This window comes from Phragmites australis, chromosome 16, assembly GCF_958298935.1.
Source record: "Phragmites australis chromosome 16, lpPhrAust1.1, whole genome shotgun sequence".
Classification (NCBI taxonomy): domain Eukaryota; kingdom Viridiplantae; phylum Streptophyta; class Magnoliopsida; order Poales; family Poaceae; genus Phragmites; species Phragmites australis.
This window is the reverse complement of record NC_084936.1, coordinates 25,013,372-25,037,103: the sequence shown is the minus strand read 5'-3', so window position 1 is coordinate 25,037,103 and position 23,732 is coordinate 25,013,372. Positions and strand designations below refer to the sequence as shown.

General features: G+C 45.4%; 1 pseudogene; it reads left to right on the top strand.

Moving 5' to 3' along the window:
- Positions 1–20,334: 20,334 nt before the first annotated feature.
- On the top strand, positions 20,335–23,008 carry LOC133895408 (cell division cycle 20.2, cofactor of APC complex-like; annotated as a pseudogene).
- The last annotated feature ends 724 nt before the right edge of the window (positions 23,009–23,732 follow it).

Genomic DNA, 23,732 nt, shown 5'->3' with positions numbered 1-23,732 from the left:
CGACGCGAGCAATGAAACCGATTTGGACTCCGCACCTAACGCCGTACGCCGATCAAAGCGTTATTTCAGGCCAACCCGTTCCCTTGGAGAGATCCTCAACGTTAAACAGTTCCAGCTTTGCAACGAAAATTTCAAGTTTCAGCTCACCGGCAACAAATCCAACTTGGTTGGACATTAGAAACTTTGAACTCGTAATTTCAAATTCATGATTCAAAACTTCAAATACGCAACTTGAAATCCCCCAAATCTCAACAGTGAGATCTGGACTTTCACTTGGACAAATCAACCCCAAACCACAAGGGTGAGGGTGACACGGACAATGACAGTGAGAGACGTCACTGGCACTGACAACGGTGAGGTTCACAATCAGAAGAGAAGCGGGAGTAGTGAAGCTACAGTAGTGATGTATATTATTTCGGCTCTTCAATTAATAAGTGGATCCTTCACGATTTATAAGTCCCACAGAGCGAAAGTGATGCCTTCAATTAATCACACCGATTGCTTATATTTAGATTACCCGAAGATTCAAATATAAGCATTATATTGCATAGGAAAACAGATTGCATGGGAAAATATAAGCATTCAAATATAAGTTGTATGATCATAGGAAAAATAGATTATATGGGATATTGTATATATTGCATTTATCCTCGAGTACGGAATATATAGAGTAAAAATAGCTTGGATATCAAGCAATCCTAATAATATGATAGAATCTAATCATTTTCTACCATAAAATCTGGATCCTTATGTATCGTATATCATATACTCTAATATCCTCATGCAGCCGCAGCAGGAGCATCACAAATGATGAGATTGGAGAGAAAGACGAATGACATCTCCCACAATTAAAACAACATGATGTATATGTTGTGACTGAAGAAACCGACGAGTTGCTCATGCAAATGGTAGCCCTTTGTGCCTAATGCCGACATAGCCGAGAGCGAGACAAGTAGTTGTGGTCAAGGATGTTGTGCGTGAGGTAGCCATGGTCGACGAAGGCATAGTTCGGGTTACCATGGTCGAGGTAGCCACACATGAAGCCACATGCATATGGATGTCTGAGGGAAGAAGACGGTGACGCGGATAAGGCAATAGTCAAAGAAGAGGTCAATGCTGAAGTTAACGCAGTCGAGGCAGTCGAGGATGAGGCGTGCACCAGGTTTGCCAGGTCCAGGAACGCATCGGGGACGAAGGCATGCACGGGTGTTGCCAATACCGGGCGCGCGAAGATAGGGAAACCAACTATGTGCCAATGTCTGAGGGATCAGTAGAGAATGCCTCAACGGTCACGATGTGCATAACGGTGAGGAGGAGAAGGTGCCAAAATAGTTCACATGTACTGGAGTAGACGAAGAGGCCGAGGAGGATATCGTGACGTTGGCGATGAGGTTGTGCTGGATGAAGATGGTAGAGACGGAACTAGATGTCTGGAGCAGCGATGATAGGATCTGAGAGCGTGGTGGCGGTGCTCGAAGAAGTCGGCGAAGAACACCCTAACAACATGACGAAGATCTAGTGCGTTGATGACTAAGGCGACGATGTGCTGGGAGAGGCGGCATTGATCGGCCGGAGTGTCGTGGTGCGATGGGACATCAATGTAGGGCGACAACAGGATCCTCCGTTCGGTCGGACCGTGCTAGAGAGGGCGTGACAGCAATGAGGAGGCATGACCATGGGCGGCGGCACTGTGGCCTGAAGGCGATGCAACGGCAACCCCAGTGCTCGAGAAGGGGGTACGTGCGTACTCTAGGAGAGTATGAGCCATTACCGATCAATCGGGAGGAGCCATGTGCGATCAGTTGATCAGACCGAGAGCGCGTGAGGCGGTCGTGGCGGAGGCATCCCGATTGGTGAAGGCGACGACGAACCGGCATAGAGTGTCATGCGGACGGAGTGGCGGGGCAACGATGTGTGAGGGTGTCCCCTGAGTGTCGTGCGCCCAACTCTGGTCACGGATGGTCGTGGTCGAGGATGGTCATGGTCAAGATGACGTGTGAGTGGTCGACAGAGTCCCGAGTGGTCATGGTCGGTGTGGTCGTGTAGTGACGATCCAGCGCATGGTCGGCCAAAGTCGGCGTGTGCGGACAGAACCGTGCCACACGGTTGGAATCGACGAAGATGAGGATGCCTCCACGCGTGGACCAGACATGGAGACGGATTGGAGATGGGGATGCCTCCACGTGTTGACGATCCGGAAGTGGAGACGATGATGCAGCATGAAGACACACCGATGGGCGCGTGGAGAGGGAGACGTGGTCGTCATGTGGTGTTGGTGCATGGAGACAGGGCAACCGACATGGTCAGACAAGTAGAAACCTGGCAACGTATCCAGAAGTCGGGCGCGTGGTCAGATCAGTGGTGGTGTGGACAACCGACGCGAGTGTCAATGAACAGAAGGATAGAGCCGATCCAGGCCGTGCACTTGGAAATAGGCGCGATGGAGCCGCACGAACGAAGAGCAATCGGCCATGCCGCACAGGTGGAGGAGCCGGTGCAGTCGTGCCAAGGTCAGATTAGAGGTGCGTGAAGACGATGGGCAGAGGGTGATACAAACCGATCTTTGATCGAAAAAACCAAGGAGAAAAATCGATCAATGACTGATGTGAGAGAAAACCCCGATCAACAGATCGGTAAAATACTCTATAGGGTGGCCGATCAATATGATCGATGGTGCGAACCCTAGGTATGGGTGGTGCTGCCCCTGGTGGAGATCATGGAGATCGATCTCCTTAGTGGCGTGCAGTGTGGAAGCTGGTGGCGGCTAGGGTTTGTGGCTAGGATTAGAACCTAAACTCGTGATACCATGTAGTAAGAATAGATTGTGTGGGATATTCTATATATTGCATTGAGCCTTGAGGGTAGAATATATAGAGTGTAGATGGCTTGGATATCAAGCAACTCTATTGATAAGATAGAATCTAATACTATCCTACCATAACAACTGGATCCTTATGTATCATATACCATATACTCTAACAATGACAAATGCAGTTACCATTTTCAATTTTAACACTTGTGTTATGTAGCTGCATAGTTCCCTCGTTTTAGCATTGTAAAACTAAACGAAATTGCTAGAAAACATGCGATCATTTTTTTGAAGAAAAATAGTTAAATTTGTGACCTTTGGGTTTTCTTTAAGATCCACGAGCCTCATCACCAACCCTGGCGACCTTTTAGGTTGGGGGTTGACTAGGACCCAACAATGGGCGATGGAGTAGCAAGGCTTGAGGGGTGCGCTGGCCGCGGGGCGGAGTAGGTTAGTGGAGGGGGGCAAGAACATAGGAGTAGTAGGTGGCGGTCGATAATGGTGACGGCTCTAGCAATGATCGTTGACCTCGAGAAAGAATATGTGGGAGGATAAGCGATGGTGTGGTAAGGGAGGGTGGCGGAGGTGTGGGCCATTAGGCCTCACTAATGCCTAGATAGGAGGTGGCCTACATGGGCGGGGGGGGGCAGCCGAGTGGGACATAGCTAGGTCAGGGGTGGATGTGGATGAGATAATGTGAGTTCGTTAGAAAAGTTTATGCAGTAGGGTTGAGGAAAGAGTTAGCCATTGGATATAGATATAAGGCTCCAACTTTTGATTATTGTGAACTGAAAACAACATGTTACTAAATTTAGTTAAGTAGATATAAGAGATTCACCTTTGCGTGACCAATATCCAAGTCTGTACATCATAGCTCATCATAAAGAAAAAATTGTAGCCGAGGTGATACAATTTCCCTAGGAGAACATCTCTTTTTGGTGGACACTGAAAGGAGCTCATTTGTTAGCTTTACATGAGATGGTGGAGATTGTAAATAGTGTCAGAGTATTGAGTAAGGAGGTGTCCTGGTTAACGGGTCATACGAGGGATATAGCAATCGACGAAGGATATTTCCTGAACCCTGGCTTATCGCGCGACCATGTCAAGGCTCGCTCGACCAGCGTGAGGCTTGCGCGACCAGCCTCCTTGCATATATTGTGATCCTACGACTAGCCCTTACTAGTCATGAGACGTCCATACCTAACATGTCTAGTCGCATTTATTGATTTCTACTCAAGTATTTTTCTTCCCGATACACCCCCTTCAGCAAACAATGTCGTGGCCAGTGCAGATAGATAGTGCCTCGTTCTATAGCACTATAGAGTGGGGTTTTACGGACCGACTTGGTGCTGCGTGACATATGGGATGGGCCCCGCAATACCATCGGCATAAGGTGATGGCCTGAGAAAAGAATATCTAGCTAGGTATGGATCTACTGAAAGAGGCTCATTTGTAAGTTCTCCTTCAATTGTATATAGAAGGGGGATGAACGAGTCTAGATTTAGAGGAGGTACTCATCTATAATCAGTTCACAAACACTCATAATAAAATACACAGGACATATGGTTGTTATCCTTCGAGAGGCTTGAACCTGGATAACTCGTGGTGTTCTTGAGTTCGTGACATTGTAAGTGTCGTTCATGCTCCCATCGATTGGTGCACCCCGAAATCATTGTTTGGGGTTAACACACGACAGTTGGCACACCAGGTAGGGGTGTGTTTCTGCATTTTAGTAAGTGTTGAAGATTAGATAGGGCTACCTATGGCTGGATTCACGGCAACCACTGAGTCCCGTTTTGAGGACCCTGGTCACCGTGAGGTATTCTTCATGGGATACGACCCAGATGAGCTCGGTGTGCTCCAAGTATGAGACACCGAATCGGACTTCAAAGGCTCTGAGGTTCAACAGGAAGTTTATATGACAGTTCATGCAACGGGGTGCAGCAGAGGCTCCCGTATTTTGGGTGCCAGTGATGATCCCCAGGCCACGCGCCCAGAGGGGAACGAGACTGGTGCCAGGCAAGATCTCCAAATAGGTAAGAGAGTACTCTGAAACTAATCAGGTGTGTGGCCTTTTGGGTAAGGTCATCTTCTGGATAGGAAAAAAGGTCTCTTGCTCTTCAGGTTTCTAATAGTAAGAACAACCACTTTCGGTGAATAGTAGGAATGGAGGCAACCTTCCAGGATCTCAACAGGTGACCCTTTTCTCCTCTTGTACTGACCACTCCTCGACCAGATGAGGAGTCGTTGCCCTATTTTGCAGCTACCCCCACAGGTGGTGAGAGCGGTACTGGTCATCAAGCGGTGAGGGTTTCTGGGACCAAAGACGAACAGGCACATGACCACACATGTTGATAGGTCGTTCACGTTGAATGGACTAGGGGCTGGAGCGATCTCAACCCCACAATCTAGCGACAACTTCATGTACACATTTCAATTAAATATTTAGGCCACCAAACAATATTGCGGAGTATGAGGGTCTCTTATCCAGAATACGAGTAGCATCCGCAAGAGGGGTAAAACACCCACTAGCGATGAGGGACTCGCTATTGGCCATAAACCGAGTGCAAAGGGTTTCCTCTTCTCAGACCAGACGATGACGACATACCTCTCTGAAGTGAGAAAGCTAGAGCTATGCTTCATCAGTTTTGAAGTCAAGCATGTCCCTCACAAGGACAACTTTCTAGCCGATGAGCTGGCCCATCTAGCCTCTTCTTGTGCACCTGTCCCGGTCGAAGTCTTTGAAAAAAGATTCACATGACCACCCACCGTGGTCTCGGGTCAACGTAGAAGGGATGCTCTGCTTGAAAACGGAGCACCAGAGGCAACACCTTTGGAGGCAACGCCTCCTTTAGTGTCGTCGACCTCGAGTGACCATTATGTGGTCTTCCTGCTATTTTCGAGTATGGCCTGGATGGATCAGATCTTGAACTACCTTCATAATTAAGAAACCCTTGATGATTATGTGTCAGTAGAAAGGATCACGTGGTAGGACCATAAATACTCTTGGGTAGAGAGACGTCTCTACTGCCAAAGGAGCAATGGCATTTTATTGAAATACATCACTTAGAAATGGAGGAGCACATCATTCCTCGACATTCTTGGAGACATATGTGGTAGCTGCGCTTCGTACCACACTCTGGTCAAGAAAGCATTATGGTAAGGATTCTATTGGCCCACGACCCTCAAGGATGCTTGCGAGGTAGTGAAACAGTGTAGATCATGTCAGAACCATGGCTGAGATACAAAACTACTAGCCCGAACACTGCAAACCATACCACTCTCTTGTCCTTTCACTTTCTGGGGGCTCATTATCATGGGACTATTCCCTACAAGCCCCAGGCGGTTTTGAATTCCTATTTGTGGCAGTCGGCAAATTCACTAAGAGGATTGTGACCGAGCCTATCAGGAAATTCATCACCACAGCAACGATTAAGTTCACATGAGCGGTGGTAGTGCAATTTGGTCGTCCAAATCGTATTGTTACGAATAAACGAGACTCAATTCGCCAGTCGGAGAACGCACGTCGGTTGCCTCGAATGACCAACTACTCACGTGATGACCAGGAACCACAACGAAAGGACAATACAAACCCAAGCGAAGAGTCCTACAAACATGCTCAAAATTCGGGCAACCCGATACCAACAGGGCCTTAGGCACTACTGCGACCACATGGTGCGGGAGTGGACATTGGTCGTAGACGACCTCGACCTCAGACGAGTCCAGGAATAGGGCAAGTCGTAATAGTCTCTTCCCTAAGGGGGAGGGGTCCTACAAAATGGTCTGCATGTCTTGACCTGACACGGTTGACTTAGCCACAGAGGCTGGCCACAAATTACACAAACTCACGGAACACAAGTTCAATGTGTAAGGCTGCTCGACGAGCCTATTTTTCTATTTTGCAGGATCTTCCAGACGAGCGTGGAACATGACTTGTATTTTTTTTCAAGTTCAAAAAGCAGACTCTGTTTTGCAGGATAACCCGAGTATGAACGGTCTCACCAAATTGTAAGTTTTTCTGATTCATAGGATTTACCACCTGGTAGGTATGTTTTGGCTGACCAGATGATCAGGGGCTAAAGCTTTTAGGATATGTAGTTTATTTTTATGCAACGTACATGTTTTGTTCTACTCGATCAATATTGATTGAGTGGGAGTCAAAATTGTTGTTCACATAGTGTTAAAGGTATGGGTGTCCGAGGGATGACGACCACGAGGCCACAAGTCCTAGATCAGGTCGAGTGTTGGTCGCCCCCGAAGGGCTTGTAGTGCTAAGGGCCATCCTAAGCGTCAGGAACCTTGCTAGCGAGCACCCAGAACCTACTCTCCACTCGAACACAGGAAAAATTTACATCAAGGTTGGTCCTTTAATTACAAAGCGACCGCACGAGCAGCTTTTGGGGGATGTTTCTAAATAGTCTATTTAATATACACATGACCCAAAAATATAGGGCAGTGTTCAAACTAAACAAACAAAAGAATGGAGTGGATTGTGGGCAGATACGAATCGACGAGGTCGTGGAGCTCCTTCGTAGTCTTCATGGATCTACCAAAACCCTCAAAGACCGCCGTGATAAGGTTAATATTCGGAAAGTGCTCGTGGACGCAGTCTAGGGCAAGACAGACATCGATGTTTCTGACATCTAGCAAGTGGACTCCCACCATTACACGTAGCTTGTCCTCAAGGCCACTCGCCTCATCAGAGACTGCAAAAAACTAGTCGATATGAAGGATCATGGTGTCTCCAGGAGTGGGGCGAACTTGAACGCCGACGGTCCGCAGCCGCGAGTCGAAGGGTGCAAAAGCACGGCTGAGGCGATAATAGAAATATAGCCACCACTGGTTGCTATCTCGGGTTATCCTCTCCATGTCTTTCCTTGTCACGAACAACTACTCCCGACAAGCTGGACAAGGAAAATAGTCGCAAGCCATGCAGGAGTTAGCTGATCGAGCCTCACTTGGCCAATCGGGGTCTACACATGACTAAATAGAGGTAGGACCGGTGCACCTCTAAGATCACTCTGCAAGATCTCTCGCTCGACCACAAACCCAAACTCGCACTCGGCCACAGCTTTCAGACTATGCTGGTCAACAAGGTCATCGGTCGACATGGTTGGGAGCTCCGTGCGGGCAGGTGGGTTGGTTGGTCCTAGCCGCACTCCATCTACAGGCGTGGTTGGGGGCTCGGAGCAAGTAGGAGGCTTGGTGGGCAAGCTTTGGCTTTCCAATTTATAGGGCCAGCGCGATATCCCAACTGTCGCATGGAACCCAGACGTCTTGTGATTTGAAAGGCCGCGCTTGGGGAACTAAAATTCCCCCAGGTCCGACGGAAATCAATGTCTCACTCTCCTGATGTTTCTCTCTCTCCCTCTAGAAGTTTAAAACCTCCTCTCAGAATGCGGTTTTATGGGCCCACCACAAAAGTGGACTGCGTCGAAGGCCACTCCCAGGGTGAACTCATGTTTACCTAGGGCCTAGGTGGTACGACCAGGTCCACCTGTGACCACGCAACAAACTGCTCAGACCACCACATCCGCGAGGGAGTATTGAGGGCTACTGGCTAATGGGTCTCACGAGAGATATGAGGACCAGCAGGGGATATTTCCAAAACCCTAGCCCATCATATGACCAGGTCAAGGCTCGCTCGACTAGCGTGAGGCTTACGCGACCAGCCTCCTTGCGAAATATTGTGATCCCGTGACTAGCCCTATCGTGCGACGTCCATACCTAACCTATCTAATCACATTTATTGATTTCTACTCAAATATTTTCCTTCCCGAGGCACCTCATTTGGCGAACAAAAGTTTTGGCTACCGCAGATAGGCAGTGTCCCGTCCCGTAGTGGGGTTTTGCGGATTGACTTGGCGCCGCACGATAAATGGGATGAGCCTCGCAGTACCACCAGTGCAAGGTGCAGCGTGCACGCTTTGCATGGTGATGGCTTGAGAAAAGAATATCTAGCTAGGTATGAGTCTACTGAAAGGAGCACACTTGTAAATTCTCCTCCTCTTGTATATAAAGAGAGGAGGAACATGTCTAGATTTAGAGGAGGAACTCATCTGTAACCAGTTCAAAAACACTCATAACAAACTACACAGAACATAGGGGTGTTATCCTTCGGGAAGCCTGAATCTGGATAACCCCTGGTGTTCTTGAGTTCATTACATCGTAAACGTTGTTCATACGCCAATCGACCGGTATACCTCAGAATTATTGTATGGGATTAACCCATGACAAATAGTATCAATATCACTAATGTGCGAGATGAGTTATTTCATTGGAATCTAACCCAAAATAGTCAATTCTTGGTGAAATCAATATACAAAGTGTTAAAACAAGTCGATACGCCTAACAAAAATAAACTTATGTGGAAGCTAAAAGTGTCATCTCAAATTAGGATCTTCCTTTGTTATCTTTGGCGAGAGGTTTGACTCACGAAGGACAACCTAAAGAAAAGAAGATGACAAGACAATAAAAAATGTTGCTTTTGTAAAAAAATTAAACAATTATGCATCTTTCTTTTAGTGTTAATTGGCTCGTTTCGCTTGGCTCATTATCTAGGTAGCTACAAATCTTTACCTACCTCGAAGTGTGACCCATATCATGGAATGCTAGTTACATGACCTTAGTAAATATTTGAAAGCTAATATACTGGTTGGAGCAGTAGCCTTGTGTTGGTCTATATGGTGATGTAGGAATGATTTTATTTTCCACAAGAAACTTTCATCTTGTTTGCATGTTATTTTTACATATATGCACTGGCTCCGTACTTGATCTGTGCTTCTTCAACCAGAATCTCGATAGATAACTTCTACGGCATGCTGGCTGGGGTTCAAGACAACGGATTCAGACTTAATAATCCTAAGGGATATCTATGTGATGTATTACTTCTCCTTTCGTCTCTTAGGGTTTTATTGTGTTCTCTTTTGTTTTTAGGTTATGTGCATCTTCGATATGCAGAGATTAGAAGCAACTTATTTTGGTTGTAAATATATTTTATTATAATAATATGAGTAAAGCTTCCTCTTATCCCAAAAAAAAAAGCTAAGTAGATATCACGTACGTCTCTTTTTTTGTTTTTGAGATGTAGATACCACACGCTCTACCAGCCACGCACTAGATGCTTCTGGTAACTTGGTAAGCGATTTCATGAAACACCGGAGAGTGCAAAAAGACGGCAGGTCCCAACCTTTGCCTGGCAATGGAATACAGTTCGTTGCCCTTTGCACTGTCCTTTGCTTCCACATGCACACCCGGCCTTTCTTCTGCTGCAACGATACGCCGACGTGAGGTGCACAACCTAACATGGCACCGTAACCACAAGCTAGCTCGCGATGGGAAATGTATGACGTACGTACCGCGCGTGTCCATCTTAAGGCGGCACTCATATGTGCGTAAGGGGTGATGCAATGCTGGAATAGAAAGATTTGACGCAGTCCGACGTGCCGACGGCGATGGCGACCCTGTTGCGATCGACGTAGTTGGTGCGTCCACATGCGTACGTACGTATCCAACACGAACAGGATCTTTTCCGGGGCCCTATCGAACAAAGATTTTATGCATGTACAATATAGAGAGGAAACCAACAACCTATGCTATTTCTGTGAGGTTGTTAACCAGCCGAGTCGCTAGGAGACGCGTGGTGACAAGGCGAGTTATGGCGATCGAGTCCGGCGCGCTTGCGTGGGGCGAGTCTGGTCATCTGGTGCAGGGCCGCGCAGATCCTCGCTAACACTATTATTATATTCGGCATGCATGCAGCATTATTCTATTGAGCGCCGCCTGCTCATAGACTCATCCTCAATGGCACCCGGTCTTGCTGGTAGTTGATACGCATATTCTAGCAGAGATTTATCTTCATAGACATACTTATACTTCGATTATAACATCTAAATTTAAGTGTTGTAATAATATATTACATCACAAGTTAAACACAACCTTTTCAACTTTAATAGACTTTTGCAGTAAAAAAAACTCAGCGAGTACATCTAAACTCTGTAGGCAACTTGGGTGCAAACTTAGCCTTAGTCTTGTAATTTTCTTTGCCGGTACTAGCCTAAATGCCTTATAGGTCTTGGTTTGAATCCAATAAAGCAGGAGTAAGTATATAAGGTACTTAACAAATTTTACCTTAAGAAAGTAATAGATGTATAAAAGTAGAATAAGGATAAAGCTATAGATCTTTAGATTTTTGATGGAAAACTAATTTTGATGCATGCAGGTGTTCAATTTGCAATTTTTTTTTCTCAAAGCAAATGACCAAAGAAGAGTTGAATATACAATTATAAGGGTGTTGGCTCTAAGGGAGATACATCGATCCCACCAGTTCCTAAGTTTTAGAGTTAGTAGATATCATATCCTCGTCAACTCAAAACTCTCGGTCTGTGCTTCCAAAACAAGGGCACACTATACACTCACACATCAAGAAGGTACTAGCACCATTGAACTAGTCATTAAGACCAAACAATAGTATCATCCATAATCGTGAATGCAGCTATTCAAATAAATTTACACTATATAAAAATGATATACTTTACCCGTACAATATGCTTAGGCACGCACACCGCTATCATGGTAGGAACTTGCATAACGAGATTCATATCTACCAATATCTACACACATAACTACTATCGAGGAGTCTATAGCAGTATGTCGGTGTATTAGGAACCAGGGGTCCCTGAGTCCTGAGACCGGGCCGGCCATCCGCCACGTGTCACCATCCCGCGAGGTCCACCCTGCAAGATAAGAAGAAACTAAGTCCCGGGAGAAGGTGCTCGAGGCCGCAGCCTCTGGTTCCCGAGCACCCCAGTTCCCCGATGATCCGCAGAGTCCAAGTACCGGGAAGGAAGTGCTCGGAAGGGTTCTCACTTACCCCCGAGTACTATAGTCCCCCGATGATCCAAACAGCCAAGTGCTCGGGAGAGAGTGCTCGGGGCTGCTCGTGGCAGCCCCCGAGGACTCGGTTCCCCGAAGGTTTCCCCCAAGTGCTCGGGAGAGAGTGCTCGGGGCTGCACGTGGCAGCCCCCGAGGACTCGGTTCCTCGAAGGTCTCACCGAAGTGCTCGGGAGAGAGTGCTCGGGGCTGCACGTGGCAGCCCCCGAGGACTCGATTCCCCGAAGGTTCGCGCAAGATCGTCCGACGACCCGAAGGGTCCCGTCGGCGGGGTGTTAGCGAGTCAAAGGCCCAATGCCGCATTTAATAGGCACGCGCGGCCTGACATCCTGACATCCTGACATTCTCAGCTGCCCACGCCCTAGTGTCAGACCCTGCCATGCTTTGGCAGGGGGGCGTGGGTCCATTAAATGCACGGGTCCCGTCCCGTTTCATCCGGGTGCCTCGGGATAACGTTGCCAGAATCGAAGCGCTCCGCCTGCCACCCTGCCCTGGCAGAAGAACAAGACAGGGTGGGCGCACCGGGCACCTCTGTGGCTGCCCGGTGGGCCCTCTTAATGGCGCCGGAGGACATCCACAGTGGCGGGTGGTCGGATGCACGCCGCATTTTTCCACCGCCCCTGTCACTTCGCCAAGACGGAATGATGACGCCTTTCTCCGTGGCGCCTTGGCACTCGCGCCCCCTCTTTCCCATTCAGGATAAGTCGAGGTCGGCGCGCCTATAAAAAGAAAAGATGGAGAACACATAAAGGCACCCTGTCAAAGCACCTCAAAACCCTGTCAAAGCACCCCAAGCACCCCTGTCAAAGCACCTCAAAACCCTGTAAAAGTCCCCCAGACCCCAGACGAAAAGCGAGCCCCAGTTCGAGATTCAGGTAAAAAAGGTTCAGGTTCAAGACAAGACGAGACGATAGAACAAGAACATCGCAAACAAGCTCGAGCAGTGCTAGAACACGGGAGCCTCAAGCTCTCTGTAGGCAGCACACCCTTGTAACCAGATACATCCTTGAAGAATTCCCTTCAAGGAAAGATATAGCACTCACACAGGAGTAGGGTGTTACGCCCCCGTGCGGCCCGAACCTGTCTAAACCCCGGTGCATCTATCTCTTTTTTGCACTAGGTTGACCATCCCCCACCACCAGCCGTTGCATTTATTTCCGTTTCCATTTATTTCCCGGACGAGCTCGTTCAGGATCATCCCCCCGCCGAATCTTTAAAAAGGGGTATCTCGGGATCCCTGCGACAGGAATTCATCATCCGACACAGTATATCTCAATTAAACAATTAAATAGCACCAGTAGAATCTGCTCTCTAGCCTAAATGTCACATGATATTCTTGATTGTTTGAACCTTAATTCCTCTCTATATCTAGTTTTGATCCTGTCATCCACTACATTCGTACTCAACACAAACCTGCATATGAACAAACACATAAAAGCACAAGTTCTTTCCTACTTAAATTAAAATTAGTCAATGCAACATCGCTCACATGAGTATATTGCATCCTAATCAAAATCACAAGTACATTACCAAAAATGTATCAATGAACGTATCACAATACTACCACAAGTATATCTAAAGAGAACATATTAGCAACTAATGCACATAAGCCTATATAATTATACTAAATCACTATATTTTACCAATTTCATCATTAATCTAATTTTTCATCATATATGGTCACATCTCCCCATGTTCCAGCTATCAACGCCTCGATTGGGGGCCAACCAGCGAAAAGTATCGGTGATCATTCCGATACCGGCTTCATCGACCGCTGATGGGTTGGAGGTAGAAATAGCACCATAGAATCTGAGAGGAGGCCAAAAGATGAAGATGTTTTGCACTCGTTGTTCGTGACATGGACACGTGGTTGCTTACTGCCCTGTCCCGTTGTATTGTGACATCTTCGAGAGCACGAACCACGTGACATGGACACGTGATATGCTCAAATCTCATAATCTAAATGTGTCCTTTCGCAGAGCTCTTGTAGGGAATAAATAACCAGACCAAATGGAATGATTTAGTGTCTAGAGTAGCTTTGGTGTGACTCACTGATCAACGAGATTCATTTAGGTAGTGTTTGGTTGGAGAGTGAGGTGGGATGAGATGATTCCATTCATTTATTTAGGGATGGGATAAGATGGTTTTGAATCAGATATTTGTTTAGTGGGTGGGATGGAACGGCTCTATTTTAGATTTTGGGCCCACCGTCAGTGACCCGTCTCAAGTGGGATGGCTGCGTTCAGTCTTTTTTCTGGAACGGATCCGTCCCGAATCTTTGAAGAATATTCTCTGATTCAGAACCATCCCATCCCATTAAACTCCAACCAAACAGCTCAAAAACAGGATGGATCCGCTCCGTTCCACCCCATCCTACAAACCAAACACTACCTTAGTTGGCCCTTACATAGACATGGACGGTTCATAGGGCAATCCATGTATAGAGCTTTAATTGATCATGACATAATCCAAATAAATCGCTTCTTGTAGAAATTAAAACTCCGCCTAAAGATTAAGATATTCCTATGGTTTTTACAAAAAGGTGTAATTCTAACAAAAGTAACTTAGCTAAACGTAGGTGGTAGTGCAGCTTTCAGTGTTGTATTTTTTAAATACTAATAAAACTATCTAACACTTATTTTTAGTTATCAGTTTGCTAAGTTCATTTAGAGGGTTGTGCAAGATGCTTTTGGCCTAGAACCACCAAGTAGTGCAGCTCAATTGTTTGGATCTTGGCTGCCCAATTTGGGTGCAAAAAGAAGGCACTAGATTTTAATTGGAGAAAGTTTCATCTGTTGGGTTATTTGGTTTAGCAGAGAATGGCATGGTTTTTGACAAGGCAAAATCACATTTATATATGCAAGTCGTCTTTAGGGAACATTTATTAAAGAGCGAACGAAAGGGGCATATCGTACTTTGAAGACGATAATTATGACGATTTTCATGAAGCACAGGGATGTTACTAATATAATTTGTTCTTAAGTATCTTTCGTTAATGTACGAGACTTTTATTCACAAGCCGTTTGTTGGCATTCTTCCTTCGAGGTTGACGCTCAAACTTTTTAGTAATAAATGGTTTGGTGCATGGCTCATAAAGAGGACACAATAAAATTATTCCTCCATCTAAAAAAAGCTTCTGGTTGTTGGAGTTAATTACAGCCCGAGTTATCCATGTCCGATCTCTGTTCTCCTTGGTGGCATAATGTGCTTCACCAGTGGCACTGTGAGTGCCAAACAAAAGTTAGTCCGATAACAGTGGCACGCTTCTTGTTGTTGAAGAACAGAACCACTTACTTGGTCATGCATTTTACTTTACAGACTACAGAGGCGTCATATAGTCGTATACTGTTGACAGTCCCTTTAAACTGAGTTGCACACAACACCCAGCCCATTGAATACTCGGCCCATGCATATCGAGGCCCAGGTTTCAGTATTGATATTTATTTATTTATTTTGAAAAGCTATAAAAGCACGAATACGCTTGAGGGAGAGCACAACATCATCTCTCCGGATCAAATCCAAGGGCTCCTCTCTCTTCCCACCGCAATACGTCACTTTTTGTGTCTCCTGCCTTTCCCTTTCCTTCCGAGGAAATAAATTCTATAGGTCCGGTCCTTTAAAAGAGCCTCATTCTTAACATGACACGTGTCCCTCTTCTTCATGCGCGTGTCACTATCAGCTGTTGGATCAAGTACGTACGGTGTGGATCAAAATCTCATAGAAGTCTTTTTATACCAGGTCCTATATAATTTGTTTCTACTCCCCCACCTGACTGAAAAAATCAACCGGCCCCACAAGGAGATCACCGCCCCGCCTGGCTCCTCTCGAACGCGTAGACGCCACCCCCGCGCTACTCCCTCCTCCTGATAGCATCTCCGCCCCCTCTTCCCTCTTCCCTGATGACGTCTCCACCCCGTCCTCCCTCGTCCCTAACGGCACCGCGGTTCCCTCCTCCCTGACCAACTCACCGGTGACTCCCCCCCCCCCTCAAAAATACTATATGCGACACTTTTGGTAACTACATCATCCAATCCCGCGGAATATCCTCTCCTGAGTGGATCGCGCTCCAGCCTGACCTCCGTGATCGCTCCGCCTCCATAGTTCCAATTGCTGTCGCCTCCTCCACCTTGCCAGCTACGACCCCCTCCACCGACGGCCTATCACGATTGAGGCGGCCCCCTCCACAGGTCCTCGCCGAGGCGTCCCCCTCCACTGTTGGCCTGTCGTGATTGAGAGAACCTCCACCACCACACGAGCCGGTCCCATCTATGTCAGTTGTCCAGCAATCGCATAGGATCCACACCATCGTAGAGCTTCCACAAATGCCCCCCCCCCCGTGCATGTGCCTTCCCCCAGCGACGTTCTGCATGATTAGCTTGCCCCTCTCGAGCCTGGCGAAGACCGACATGAGCGTGTTGCGCTCAAGGAAGACACGAACTTCCTCGACCACGTGGCCAGCGACGTAGGTGTGACCGTGACCATGTTAGAATTATTGGGACCGACCTATGTAATAATTCCTAATAAATCTCAAAGGCCTATATTATGGAGATGTGACCTATATTGAGGTCCATCCTCTATTAGTACCATATTGCTAATAGAGGTAGAGGTGGATGATTTTCTCTCTATATATATATGCAAGGACCCCATCTTATTGGAAACACGTAGAATATAGACTGCTAATTGAGTGTAGTCCTAAAATTAGGAATGCTCTCATTACGTGAGGCTATATGAGAATTAGGGTTTTGTCTCTTTCTCTCTCGATAGTGTTGTCGTTGTAGTCTATTCTATTCCGACATCGGTGTGCACCAGCGAACGGGAGTGCAGGTATCTGAAACCCTCGCTCTTGAGATCTTGCACTAGGAGAGGGTGAATAAAGTTTTTAGAAAACGCTCCACACGACTGCTCAAGTTCTTCACCACGGCTCATCTTCCTAATCGCTTGGGCGCTGCCCACTGTCATCATTACAAACTCAACGCGTCATCAGCAAGATCGATCGTGCTGTCAACATAGTGCAACTAGCATCTTTAGCAACCTCCACAATACAAGACCAATACGTAAAAACCATGTTACTTGTACTTTATTTCCTGTGATTCCTGATAGTCATATGTTGTGCTTTCGTACACATGTCTAGATTATACTATGATGATATGATCATATCAGTTTATCAATTTCTGCTCATGAATTATTTATGGATTAAATTAAATCTAAATGTGCATTATTTTTTAACAATCTAAAAATCTTATAGTAGGCACTTAGGTTTATCAATGGTTGGTTTTGTCAATGCATTGAGACTAGACAAGTTTTCTGGTATGCACTTTAAGAGATGGCAAGTCAAGGACACTATATGGCTGACGGCTATGAATGTCTACTGGGTGGCTAATGGCAAACCGGAAGGAATCCTTACTGCTAAGCAGGAAAAGACGTTCATGAATGCCAATACACTCTTTGTAGGATGCATTCTTAGCTTCTTGCTGACCATCTTTGTGATGTGTATATGCACATACAAAGCACGAAGGGAGTTGTGGGATACACTGAATGCTAGATTTGGTGCATTAGATGCAGGAAGTGAATTGTATATTATGGATCAGTATCATGACTATAAGATGGTTGAAAATTGCTCTGTAGTCGAACAGGCTCATGAGGTTACATGCATCGTGAAGGAACTCAAACTCCTCAAGATCTATGTACCCGATAAGTTTGTGGCTGGAGGCATCGTTGCCAAGTTACCTCCTTCGTAGAGAAACTTTGTCACTGTTCTAAAGCACAAGAGACAAGAGATTACTATTGAGAGTTTGATCATGTCTCTTGATGTTGAGGGGAAAGTTCGGGCTAAGGATGTGAGTCTAAAAGGAGGCGAGGCATAGACTACTGCCAATATGGTGCAAAAACCCTTCCACTAATTGGCGACCATTGGCGAAGCTGGAAATGGAGCTGCAGGGTATGAAAATTTACCTTCAGTGTTTTTAGTATTTTAGTCTATTAATTGGTGGATTGATACAGAAGCCAATGTTCATGTATGCTCTGATATCTCAATGTTCTCTTCTTATTAGGTCGTCTATGATTATTCCGTCCTAATGGGGAATGTGTCACATTGCTTCCATTCATGGTGTTGGCACGGTAGATCTGAAGTTTACTTCGGGAAAGATCGTGCAACTGAGGAACGTGTAGCATGTCCCTAAATAAACAAAAATCTAATTAGCAGTTCCCTTCTTTGTAGAGACGGGTTTAAGGTGGCGTTAGAGTCCAATAAAGTAGTAGTGTCAAGGCATGAATAATTTATTGGTAAAGACTATGAGTGTGGAGGCCTGTTTCGTTTTTCCCTTTCTGATTTCAGCAATAAGTCTGTAAACCATATTTGTGGCAATGGCAATGATGATGCTAGTATTTGGCATTCGCGGTTATGTCATTTAAATTTTGGTTCTATGACTTGACTTTCCAGCATGAGTTTAATTTCAAATTTTTTCATGGTCAAAGGTTCTAAGTGCCATAGTTGTATGCAATCAAAAAAATCTCGTAAGTCCCACAAGGCAGTTGAGGAGAGAAATTTAGCACCTCTAGAACTCATTCATTCATATCTGTGTGAAATGAATGATGTGTTGACGAATGGTGAAAAAAGATATTTTATGATTTTGATTGATGATACGACTTGATATTGCTATATTTATTTTATTGAAAACAAAATATGGGGCTCTAGATCACTTTAAAATATATAAGGCAGAAGTTGAGAGTCAATTAGAGAGAAAGATGAAAAAATTAGGTCGGATTATGGTGGAGAGTATTTCTCTAGTGATTTTTTGACTTATTCTGCAAGAAATATGAGATTATTCATGAGATGATGCCTCCCTATTCACCCCAATCAAACGGGGTTAGCGTAAGGAAGAACCACACATTGAATGACTTGGTTAATAAAATGTTAGACACTGCAGGATTATTTAAGGCATGGTGGAAGAGGCCCTGTTGACTTTATGTTGTGTCCTAAATAGAGTTTCTCTCAACGATAAGGAAAAAATCTCATATGAAGAATAGGAAGAGAGAAAGCCACCACTTTCTTATTTGCGCACATGGGGATGCTTAGCGAAAGTCAATGTACCAATAACTAAAAAGTGCAAGATCAGACCTAAAACAGTGGATTGTATCTTTCTGGGATATGCTCATCGAAGCATTCTTATAGGTTTTTAGTGGTTAAATTTGAGGTACCTGACGTGCATGTTGATACAATGATGGAGTCTCGTGATGCAACGTTTTTGAGCACATATTTCCTATGAAAGATTTACATATCATGTCTATACTATCTTCTGAGATAATTTCTGTATCTACTCCACCTCTTGAGTTTATTAAACAAACACATAAGAAAGATCCTGAGGAGGATGATCCTCCTAGGAGCGGTAAGAGACAAAGAATTGCAAAGTCTTTTTGTGATGATTTTACTATGTACCTTGTGGATGACACTCCCAAGTCCATTTCAGAAGCATTTGCATCTTCAGATGCAAACTACTGGTCTAACTGGAGGAGAGTATCTTTGTTGTTTGACCCACTCGAGTGAAGATGCAATACTCTCAGAGATCTGTAAGGCAGGTTGGCTATTGCCTTAATGTGTTCTGTTGTCTTTAAGTAGTGAAGATGCTGACCTACATGGCATCCTTGAAAGAACACACCTATATAAGTCTGACTGTTGATCGCAGTCTATGAGATTTGGGTGATCTCTAGTAAACTCATGAATGTAGCTTGATGTTCTAGGTGGATATTCAACTTAACAGTATCCATTGAAACACAAGTATATCAAACAATAGTGGGAAACTGGTAATTCTCTCTGTGACTTTTAGATCTGGTGGAGAATTGTTAGAATTGTTGGGACTAGCCTATGCAATAATTCCTAATAAATCTCAAAGGCCCATGTTATGGAGAGGTAGCCCATGTTGAGTCCGACCCCCTATTAGTACCATATTACTAATGGAGGTAGAGGTGAGGATTTTTCTTCGTATATATGCCAGGACCTTACCTCATTGGGAACACGTACAATATAGAATGTTAATTGAGAATAGCTCTAAAATTGGGGACGCTCTCATTACGTGAATCTATATGAGAATTAGGGTTTTGTCTTTCTCTCTTGATTGTGCTGCCGTTGTAGTCTATTTCATCCTGGCGTCGGCATGCACCGACGAACGGGAGAACAAATCTCTGAAGCCCTCACTTGTGATCTTGCACCAGGAGAGCGCGAATAAGGTTTTTGGGAAACACTCCACGTGATTGTTTAAGTTCTTCACCACGGCTCGTCTTCCTAGTCGCTTGGGTCCTGCCTGCTGTTATCGTCAACAAACTCGGCGCGTTATCAGCAGGACTAATCGTGCCATCAACACAGTGCAACTAGCATCTTTAGCAACCACCACAACGTAGGACCACTATATAAAAAAATATGTTACTCGTACTTTATTTTCTACGATTCCTAAGTTTGAATATAGTAGATTTAGTGATATATTGTGCTTCGTACACATGTCTAGATTATACTCTGGTGATATTATCATATCAGTTAATCAATTTCTACTCATAAATTATTTATGTATTAAATTAAAACTAAATGTGACTTATTTTCCAACATACCACGTCCGATGCGGTCCTCGTGGCCACGTGTGTCGGGGATCCGACCAAAAATCCCACCAAGAAACCTCTCCGTCGCAAAGCAAAATTGTCCCTCTCGGCTCCCCAATCTCATTGTCCTCCTCGGTCGCAAGCGAATCCAGCGATCGCGGGGACGTCACCCTCTCGTGACCAAAGCTCTCCGAGATCCCACTCTCCTCTTCTCTTTACTAATCTCTTTGATTGATCTCTGATAGATTTCGTATTTTCAAAAGAAATTTTCTGATTGATTTTCTGGGTTGAGTTATTCGTTGTCCGGGTTGTTAACTTCGCTTTCGTTTCTTGTTCTTTGGTAGTATCTTTGCATTAGGATATGTGCGCGTGAATTCTTTTTCTTTGGTAGTTACTTGTGCGTGTTGATTTCTGATCGAATTCTTGCTTGTATTGTTCGTCTGCGTTGATCTTGTTCGTGGTAGTAGTAGATCCCTTCTATCCGTGGTGTGCCTTGTTTCTAACCCATGGGTCCAGGTTCGATCTCGTCACAGAAGAGCAGCCGGCGCGCGGTGCCCCGGTCGCCGCTCCAAGAGGCCAGCTCCAGGCCGTACATGCCATAGCTGAGCACGACGTCCGCAACCCATCGGCCAAGTGCTATGCGAGTTCTCGATCCTAATCTCCCTTTGCACGCGCATGCAGGCTGTTAGACGATATGCCAGAATTGATGATCCTCCTTGTTTGGTAGGGCGACAGTTCATCCTTGACAGGTCGGCGATGGACATGGACTTGGCGTACTACCTGCTAACGGAGCCGAGGAAGGGCAAGGAGTACTCGGTAGCGTCCTAGGCCAAGGAGGCGTACCGAAAGCTACTGGCCGAGAAGCTGCTCAATAATTGCACTAGGATTTTGTCCTTCCGGAACAAGCCACTGGAGGCTGAGAGCAGGGATCTCCATGATGATGCGACCTCCATCCAAGCCAAGTCGGCGAAGCAGCACTGACACATTCCTCATGTATGCACGCATGGCTGTAGCATTCTTTGGTTCTGCGGTTGAAGTGGCAATCCATGATGGTTACTGACTGAATGTGACTTGGATGCTTGGCGCAGTCTGCGGATAGGACTCTGGATGCACCAGAGCTCATTGACAATTATTACCTCAACCTTCTAGACTGGGGAAGCAGCAATGTGCTATCCATTGCACTGTGCAACACGGTGTACCTCTGGGACGCCTCTAGTGGGTCTACGTCTGAGCTCGTTACCATTGATGAGGACTATGGTCCCTTCACAGGCGTCAGCTAGGCTCCTCATGGCCGGCACATTGCCGTGGGTCTCAACTCTTCTGATTTCCAGCTATGGGACTCTAGCTCGAACCAACTGGTTGGTACTTCTTGGGCTCTCCTAATAGTATGTTGTATTAGTGATCACTGTGCTTAAGTTGCTCTGCAGCTGATGACACTACGAGTGGTGCACGAGTCGAGGGTTGGTTCGTTGGCATGGAACAACAACATCTTGGCAACTGGTTCAATGGATGGAAAGATCGTGAGCAATGATGTGAGGATCAGGAATCATGCTATGCACACATACAGTGGGCATGAGCAGGAGGTGTGTGGACTGAAGTGGTCAGGATTAGGGCAGGAACTTGCCAGTGGGGGAAATGACGACCTCTTGCACATATGGGATGTGTCCATAGAATCCTCTGTTCAATCCGATGGTCATAATCAATGGTTGCACAAGCTGGAGGACCACTTGGCTGCTGTGAAGGCACTGGCATGGTGCCCCATCAATAGGTCAAGTTTCTGGCATCTGGTGGAGGTGGCGGTGACCCGTGCATCAAGTTTTGGAACACCCACACTGGCGCATGCTTCAACTCTGTCGACACTAGATCGCAAGTGTGCAAGTTGCTCTAGCACAAGAACGAGAGAGAGTTGCTGAGCTCACATGGATTCACCGGTATCAGCTCACCTTATGGAAGTACCTGTCAATAGTTAAGATGGCTGAATTCAATGGCCATACCTCCCATGTCCTTTACATGGCTCAGGTAATCTTTGCCCGCTTACGCCGTGTGCTTTCTTTGCCTTGGCGCTGTGGCTTGCTTAACATTATATTATATTTCTGTGAACACATTGCTTATGGCTTGCTTGCATTGCCTTGAGGCAATTTTGCAGAGCCCTCACGGTTGTACTGTGGCATCTGCTGCAGCAGATGAGACCGATTATGGAATGTGTTTGGAACTCCTGAAGCGGTGCCTAAGGCTGCAGTCAAGGCTTCCCGCACTGGGATCTTCAACATTTTCAACCATATCCGATCAGGAGAAAATGCCTTCACTGGTATTGCTCTAGCGCCTCATACTGTTCCTTTGCCTACTTTATCATTTCACACAATTACGAACTGGTTATATATGATAATATTTTTCCCTTTGCAGCTCTCAAGAGCCAGGCCTGTTGATAGGAACGCGTCTGCTGACATCACCGTAAATCACCGTCGAGCCGAAGAGATCATCATACTCCATTATTCTAGCAAGAATTATGCATTCACATGTGCAGTAATTGGCTATTTGGGTTTCTAGCGCTGTAACACACATTTACATTATAATTCTCCTCGGTATGCTGGTAACATTGGTTGCTGTTCCACACCGGTCCATAAATGTTGTACATAGCTTTTGGATATAAAATGAAACTATAGCTTTTCTATGATTTCCGTGGTTCGTATTTCGTTTGCCGCTGTAACTTTGTTAGTCTCAATGGGCTTCTTTCAGTTGAGACTTGAGAATTTTTCATGCCGTGTCAACTGTCAATCCATGATTTTGAGCTTAGGGATAGTAGATACTAAATAGCCACTGTTAGCATGTTTGTGAACTCAATAGTTTAGAAGTGCATGCCGTCTCTCTCAAACAGGAAAAAAATCAAGAAGAATTGGCATGCCATATGTCAGATTATCACCCAATGCAGCTTTTATCTCCACATGGCTGTCAGCCCCTTCCAGAGTCGAAGCATCTTAACAGTTACGGAAACACACTCCAATAGCTACTAGAGTTTTTTTACAGCATTGGTTCGTTGTAAAGAGCTATTGCCAGTTTGCCATTCAAATTTCAGTCCCCCCTAATCCTCATGTCTAATGCTTGATTGCCCATTAGGATTTGCCGTCTATCGATATATCCTATATGAAAGTTGTGCCCATATATAGTGATACATCCTTCGGTCCTAAATACTTATCGCTTTTAATTTTTACGATTTTTAACGTGCAACTTTGATCTTATTTTTTATTAAAATATAATTGTAATATTTAATAAAAATATAATATTATTAAATTATTTTTCAAGATAAATCTATACGTGTGATTTTTATAATTTCAAACTAAATATTTTGTAAACTATTAATAGGTAAGTTTAAAAAGTTTGATTGGATCTTAGTTAAAGTGATAAGTATTTATAACCAGAGAGAGTATAACCCGAATGAAATGGCTGA